The sequence below is a fragment of the Peromyscus californicus genome, unplaced genomic scaffold (assembly GCF_007827085.1).
Source record: "Peromyscus californicus insignis strain IS unplaced genomic scaffold, ASM782708v3 Scaffold_8__1_contigs__length_139910024, whole genome shotgun sequence".
Lineage (NCBI taxonomy): Eukaryota > Metazoa > Chordata > Mammalia > Rodentia > Cricetidae > Peromyscus > Peromyscus californicus.
The window spans coordinates 114,185,220-114,192,457 of record NW_026294606.1 but is presented as its reverse complement, the minus strand read 5'-3'; positions in this window follow the sequence as shown (position 1 = coordinate 114,192,457).

Sequence of the window (7,238 nt, the reverse complement as noted above, 5' to 3'; positions counted from 1 at the left end):
CAGGGTGGGGTGGAGGGTGTATAAGACTTGCCTCTTCCTGAATAAACTGAGCTTGTTGTTTTGACATTCTTCCGGAGTCAGTGTGGTTTGACTCTGTGCCTACTTGGCCCCAGCCCCCAAAGGGAACAACAGCTAAGGACCCTGCTATATACATACAAGTATCATTATACAGACTGAGCAGGCTATGTGAGGAATAAAGGTGTATAGGAGAGTTGGGGGTGGGAGGAAAGGGAAGGGTAAAATGATTTAATTACATTATAATCTCAAAATTAAGAGAAATAATTTTAAATTTTAAGGATGTAATAGGTAAAGGTTCTCAGGAAATCAAAAGCCAAGACCACACCCATTTACAAGAAAAACTAAAACCCAAACTGTAACTTGATCTTCAAGAAATAAATTTTTTTGAATTAAAAAAATTGCATATTTCTAAAACTCTTTATGGGAAGAGTAGAGGGCTTTTAAAAAGCACACAAAATAGACCAAGGACCAAGAAAGAAGTGTGACTTCCTTGAAGCTGCCAGGGGAAATGAAGCATAAGTAGAACAAAGGATTGATCTTTCCTCTCCAGTAAGGACACCCAGGGTCTTTTTTTAGAGAGAAAATAAATGTTCCATTTGTTGTTGTTGTTGTTTGTTTGTTAATCTGGGCTCAATACAATGACAAATGGAATGAACGTCTCTGTGTTATTTAGGGACACAAGTGCTCCTTTTATTCAGGGGATACAATCCAAACATCTACTGTGTCAGAAGTAAGCAAAGTGATGACCTCTTGTTACCGCCCTAGGGCTTTGAAACAGCTTATTGATGGTGATTATTTGTTTAGAATGGCTTTTGCTTTAAATATGGAGCTTTCTCTCTAGGACAGCAGTTTCCAATCCAAAGGCCAAAATGAACAAAGATGTACTTATTAGTGGGGCCTGAAGACTGTCTTTGAAAGGCTTTCCCTCATCCAGTATGTCCCCTCAAAGAGTAGATCCAGATCCTCTAGGCTAAACAAGGTTCAAGAGCCTCAGAAAAAAGGCAATTTACAGTCCAATGGAAATAACTTCTCTTCAGTTGCCCAGTCTTATGGAAAGTAGTGCTGGGATTAAGAAAAATCAGGTTCTTATAGTAACTCTATCTTAAAACAAAAAGATTATTTTCTTTGTGTTGAGTCAAATGATTGTCCATGCCCTATCACACATTTCTGAGTAGAGACTGACTCGATGGCTCTGTTTAGTTCTCTTTTTCTCTCACCTTTCCAGGCAGCTTCGGAGTCCAGAAGTGACATTAGCACTCTTTATATCGGAGATCAAATTAACTACTTAGCCAGATCACTAAAGTGGAGGCCATAACACTCAGAAGCAAGCATTTCATTTACCGAAATGCACGGTATCTAATGCAATAAATGATGATAGTGTGTCTTTAGGCCCTGGCTGTCCCGTCATTTCGGGAAATAATAAAGACTTTTCATTTTCTCCCTTAGATCATAAGTGCTGTGTTATTAGTGCCGTCTCAGCGTTAAACCAGGTTGCAAGCTGCTTATTCTTCAAAATGAAGCTTTATTTTTTCAGTTTAATTGCTTTCTCAGGAGCATTATTAACTTCCAGAAGGGGATAAAAAAAAAAAAAGAAAGCGGCTGAATCTGTGGCTTGGTATATCTGAAGCTCAGAAGCAGCATTTCAAAACCAATGCAACAATACTGTGGCAATTATCAAGAATATTACTTAGGAATATCCATTGCATGGTAATTATAAGAGAATGATCTTTTAAATACCAGGTGTCAGAACCATCTGCATTTTTCTTTCAATGTGGCAAGTAAAGAATTATCCTGTTGTCCTAGGAGACCAAATAATGCCTAAGCTCCCTGGACTTTCAAAACATAAATCTTTAATCCATTTTACATGTGAATCAATCAGCAAATTCTAGCTTTGCCCTCATTAATGGTACTCAATCTTCTCCTCTTATTTTCACAGACCTCCACTTGGTGTCAGAACAGGGACATCTGCTACATTGTCATGTCCTCCCGAGTAGCTTCCCCATCTGCCAAACCGAAAGATAACAGTTCACCAGAAAAGGACCAATGGTGTGTGTGTGTGTGTGTGTGTGTGTGTGTGTGTGTGTGTGTGTGTGTGTGTGTGTGTTGGATTTACTAGAAGGACTTGCAGCCTTTAGGATCTGAGTAGTGCAACAATAGACTTTTGCACACTGTGGGGGGGGGGGGGGGCAGGGACTGAGAATCCTGAAGTTGCTCAGTCCACAAGACTGGATACCTCAGAAATCCTGGTGTGGTGTCAAAGACCTAAAAGATTCCTGGAAAGTAGTAGTCCTTCTGTTAATGTTGGAACATGAGGAAGCTGGAGTCTAATGTCAGAAAAGTATACCGCTGCAGCAGGGGCAGGAGGAGCGGCAGCAGGAGGAGAAGCAGGAGCAGGAGAAGGAGGAGGAGGAGGAGGAGGAGCAGCAGGAGGAGGAGTAGGGGGATGATAAGCAGGAGGAGGAGCAGGAGGAGGAGAAGGAAGAGGAGGAGCAGGAGGTGGAGAAGGAGAAGGAGGAGGAGGAGCAACAGCAGGAGGAGCAGGAAGAGCAGGAGGAGGAGAAAGAAGAACAGCAGCAGGAAGAGGAGAAGGAGGAGCAGGAGGAGGAGGGGCAGGAGAAGGAGAAGTAGGAAGAGGAGCAGGAGATGGAGGAGCAGGGAGAGGAGAAGGAGGAGGAGCAGCAGGAGGAGGAGGAGGAGGAGCAGCAATTACAACAAGATCCGTTCACTCCCCAGCAAGGAATGAAGGCACTCAAGCATGCAGCACTGACTTTCTCTCATACCTCTTTATGTCTGGCCCAACAGCAGAAGGTTCTATACACTCTAGGGAAGGGTCTTTTCCTTTCAGCTGTTCCTGGTTGAAAATGTCCTCACAGACCCACCCAGAGGGATATTTCTTGTTGATTCCAGCCCCAAGTAAGTTGACAATCAAGATTAACGACCACATAGGATAATCTTTCATTAAGTCAGTTATGTGCTATCCCCCGGGAAAGGTTTCAACATCTATATAGATTCATGTCATCAATCAAGTTGAAACAAAAACAATAGTGCCCAGAATTTCTTGTGCTGATATGACTGACCATTTCTGCCTCTGATGTTTCTAAGAGAATGATGTGTCTCTTTTCTCTATTTTGTGCAACTAAGTTCCAGATGTCATAAGTCTCTTACCCACCACTGTCAAGCATTCACACTCAGTTTAGGAGATCACATGCTCTGTAATCTCTCCATATGCATGCATTTGGGACAAGAAAGAAAAACATGAGGACTACGTGCTACCATGATTGGATAAGATATGAAGAAGCTATCCAATGGAATCATCTTCTCACCATATGGCTTGCTGTTTCTACTGAAAAGATGGAACTGCTGTCAGGAGCACAGTGTGATTCTCATGTGGACAAGTTGAACACTCAAAAACAGCAGGACCTAAAACAGACTTGATGACATAGGATCATTTATTCAGACCTATTTCAGGATTCACTGGCTAAAACTTCCTTCTTTGCTACTGTAAGTACCACATTCAGAAGTCCACGGCACAATCAATACAGTGGTAAAGAAAAGGGATTGCCTCCATCATTTTCAAATCTCATCAATTCTCTCTCTCTCTCTCATACTCTTATAGGAATCAATATCTAGTTTGCACTTCTAATATTTTGTACAACTTTCTTCAGTGAACTCATATGGCTTTTCAAATAGCATCCATATCTACATACTACATTTCATATTAACAAACTCACGTAGAGAAAAGGAGGAGGAGCCTTGGGTACCTTCTATTTTTCTTGCTGCTATTTTTGTTTTTGTTATTGTTGTTGTCCTTTTCAACAAAAGAAAAGCAAAGAAACCAGTTGAAAACTAGGTTCTTAAGCCATGGTAAAGAGATAGAAGGAATAATTAGCCCTTTTAATAGAGTAATCTACATATCCTTCCCTGAATTTCTGCCTCCTAGCACCATCCCTATAAGCCACCAAGGCACTGTTGGGTCAGCCCAACTTTCTGAGTCCTGACACAGAAATATAATTTCTTGCAGTTTTTGTTTTTGATTTTATCTTCTGTCTCTAGCTTTTGGATGCTGGCCAGAATCTATGTATACTTTTTCTGGTATTCTGGGCTCTCTCTCTCTTTCTCTCTCTCTCTCTCTCTCTCTCTCTCTCTCTCTCTCTCTCTCTCTCTCTCTCTCTCTCTCTCTCTTTTCCTTCTACCCTCTTCCTCTATCTCAATCCCTTATCAAAGAAATTATAATAAACTTCTCTCAAAAAGAGAATGAAAGCTCAAAAAACAAATAAAAAATAATATAAATAAAACATAAACAGACACCAAATCTAGTAAGATTATATGAATGAACAATAACCAATTGAGACAATGTTCTATATCATCATCCAATAATGCATTACTTATTAATAATGTCCCTGTTAGAACGGCCACAGTCAAAACCCTGATGCAAGCAGATGCAGATGAGGATGTGAGCAAGAGAAATTGATATATTCGCTTTAGAAGACAGTTTGCCAGTTTCTCACAAAACTAAACATACTTTGTGTGATTAAGATCCTATAGTCTTTAGCATTTACCCCAACAAGTTGAAATTATGTCCCCCAGAAAAGCCTGTATGAAAATGTTTACAGAAGCATTATTTGTGATTGCCAAACATGGAAGCAAGCTACATGCCCTTCACTAGGTGAATATATACACTGGTACATCCAAACAATTTGATATTATTCACTTAACCAATGAGAATTCAGAAATGATACATCCAGAAAAGCAATACTGTGGCACACTAAGTTCATAATACAAAGTAAAAAAAGAAAATCTTAAAATCCACCAACCCTGCTCACAGGCTTGTTCCTCCTGGCTTGGTCAGCTTGCTTTTTAATATAGCCCAGAACCTCCTGCCCAGGAGTCACAGCACTTATAGTGGTTTGGGCCCTCCCACATCAACCACACTAATCAAGAGAACACTCCACAGCCATGCCCACAGAGTTATTCAACAGAGGCAATTTCTCCCGTGAGGTTCTCTCTTCCCAGATGACCTTAGTTTGTGTCAAGTTGACAAAAAATTTTAAAAAGGTCATGTATGCTGTTATACCTTTGTTAAAATTTATAAAACGTACAGCTCCAGAAGGGAACTATGAAGTAAACCATACACTTTGGATGATAAGAATCTACCAGTCAGTGTAGGTACACTCATTTCAAAATGCCATTCTGTTGTGAAATGTTAGCAGCAAGAGAGAATGTTAGCATAAGGTGTAAAAGGAATATGTAGAAACTATCTTTTAAAAAGTAAGCTGTAGAGAGCTGGCCACCCAACTGCAGGTTGTAACTTCCCAAGTGTTGTTCTATGGATGGAGAGTTAAAAAGAGTACTATTGAGAAAGGCAAGATTTTTGTTTGGAAGAATGTTCATTGCTAGACTGTGGGAAAGGGAGACAAGCAGAAGACTGGACCAAATCTCCATGTCTCTTTCCGTGAATGACAGACAGGTCAGGCCACTGGATGCTCTTACACAGATGCCAACAAGAGCAAAGGCCTCACCTGAGGAGAGGATATACTGAGATTATTTGCAGAATCCAAAAAAAAAAGGTCAATCCCGGAGCTAAAATGATCTTTGCTGAGATGAAGAAGGGAGAAAGAGCAGACTAATAGCTTACCTTTAAAGGGGTATGGATAATAATAATAATAATAATAATAATAATAATAATAATAATATAATTGCTGCTGCCTTACTTATTACAAAACAAATGTCTCATGGCTTTTTAAAAACTATGTTTCTAATTGAAATAGAATTATAGAATTATAACATCTTCCCTCTTTTCTTTTCTCCCCCCAACCCCTTCTAGCTTCCCTTCCTTAAAGGCCTCCTGTGTCCCCCAGCTCTCAACTTAATAGCCATTTTCCCCTTTGACTAGCATTGTTACATATATATATATATATATATATATATATATATATATATATATATATATATATACATTTGTTACAAACATATATAACTGTATATATGTATATTTATGCTGAGTTTATTTTTGTTGTTTGTGTGTATATGGTTTCAGGCTGACCACTTTGCCTTGGACATCCAATAAGGCGGCTCATCTCTAGAAGAGGATAATTCTTCTCCCATTAGTTTTGTAGCTGCCTGTAGTTCTTTATCCTGGAGTAGGACCTGCTAAAATGTACCCTCTTCCACATTAGCATGTCCATTGATATTGTTCATGCAGCATTTCCAGGAAAAGATGTTTCACTGAAGACTTTGTGGTGTATTTGTTTTTACAATCTGTCTGTCCCCTCATAGGCAAAGTTCCCTGAGACATAGATACAGGAGCTATGATGTATTTGTGTCTGTTGGAGCTGGGTTCCTCACATTCAGTTGATCTCTGCATTGTGTCCAGTTCTGATATCCTGTGATGGGCTCTATTTGCTGTAAGGAGAGACTTCTTTGACAAGGGGTTATAGCTACAAGTATCCAAGAAAGTTGTGGTTAACAAACAGTTCATGGGCTTTGTGTCTGGAACTAGGCTTTTGAGTTTTTCTTAGATCATGAATGACTAGCAAAATATTTTGGGGTGATCCTGATTTATGTAAAATTGGCTTGTAGTAATATATATATATATATATATATATAAATAAATGAAGTCTAGTAAGAAAAATTGGATGAAATAAAATCTGAAGGTAACAGTAAAATGTCACTCATTCTGTGATTGTTTCTCATTGCCCCTTCTCTATAAGAAACAAACCAAGAAGCAGAATTCAGTAACAATCAAGATATAAATCAGCAAAAGAGTTTCTTTGTGTGTTATTTTTGCTGTAATTTCCTTGTAATATTCATATAACATCTCATGCATATTATGTATTGACAAAATGTCTCAGTTTTAACCTATACTTTATTGTTAAAGGTGTCTTGCAATATGCTACATTTTAAAAATACTTTCTGCAAAGGAGTTGTTGTTGCCTATAGTCACTTCGTGCTTCTATGATAACGATGAGATTTGAACTCATGAAAAACCATGTGAAATGCAGCTCACATCCAGATGATGCATATATAATAAAGTTTTAGGGAAGAATTCTAAATAAATTCTGCTCATTTCCAAGTCGCTGGTGGCAGTAGATGAAACTGATCTGAATACCTAAGTTTACTTAGTACATGCATATGCTTTTTCAAAAGTTTAGCATTTTCAGATTCCGTAAGTGTTAACATTAATTAAACATATACTTTGAAGGAAAAGGACTTCCCTTAGA